Raw genomic sequence first — 1,123 nt, 5'->3', positions numbered from 1 at the left:
AGCAGGTCAGACAAAGGCACTCTGGCCGCTCCCGGGGCGGTGTTATCTTTTTATACTAAAAACTACGTGTACATTATTTACAATAACTTTCCAATACCTATCACCTATGTTAGACAGTGAGCTTCTACTCTAAACCAATCTAAAAGTGCCAACATCACAGCAGAAGATGGTGGCCAAGAAGAAGGAGAAAAGCTAGACACGCCCAGATTCCTCCATCTTGCCCCCTGAACCCCCATTCTAAAAACCCTAAAAATCTATTTTTCACCCCGTGACAAACTAATTATTATTCTGCTGGACATGGTGGAAGCTTCTAGCAACTTCTCACAGAAGCCACCTCTGTTGCCCACCCTGCTACCAAAACCCAGGCCATGCAAACCCAATACTGAAAAACACCTGAAAGACAATGCAGTCTCTGGTCACAGCCAGCATAGTTTCATGCAGGAGAAAGTCCTGCTTGCCAAATCTGATTTCCTTTTATGACACGGTAGTCCACCTAGTTGATCAAGGTAAGGCAGTTGATAGAATCTTTTTGGATTTCAGTAAAGCTTTTCATACTGTCTCTCACAGTATCCTTCTGGATAAAATGTCCAGCATTCAGCTGGATAAACATGTCATGCAGTAGGTGAGCAACTGGCTCATGGGTTGGGCACAAAGTGTTTTAAGTGAATGGGGTTACATAAGGCTGGCTGGTCACTAGTGGGGTTCCATAGGGCTCCAGTGCTCTTCAACATCTTCATAGATGACTTGGATGCAGGACTCGAAGGGATACTAAGTTTGCAGATGATAATAAGTTAGGAGGAGTTCTTGACTACCTTGAAGGCAGAGAGGCTGTCATGGTTTGACACTGGCCTAATGGCAGGCATCCATGAGAGTTGCTCGCTCACCCTCCCCTGCTACAGCTGAGCAGAGGAGAGGGAAAAAAAAATAATGAAGGGTTCATGAGTGAGATAAGGACCAGGAGAAAACAATTCGGGGCAAAACAGGCTCCACTTAAGTTGCAAAGTAAATTTATTACTAACAGAATCAGAAGATAATGAGAACTAAAATAACCCCTTAAAACCCCTTCTCCCCCCCAGCCCCTCCCTCCTTCCCACTGGCTGTGCAGGGAGACAGGGTATGGGGT

This window comes from Geospiza fortis, unplaced genomic scaffold (assembly GCF_000277835.1).
Source record: "Geospiza fortis unplaced genomic scaffold, GeoFor_1.0 scaffold1751, whole genome shotgun sequence".
NCBI classification, from domain to species: Eukaryota; Metazoa; Chordata; class Aves; order Passeriformes; family Thraupidae; genus Geospiza; species Geospiza fortis.
The sequence above is the reverse complement of the archived record's forward strand: the minus strand, read 5'-3'. Positions refer to the sequence as shown.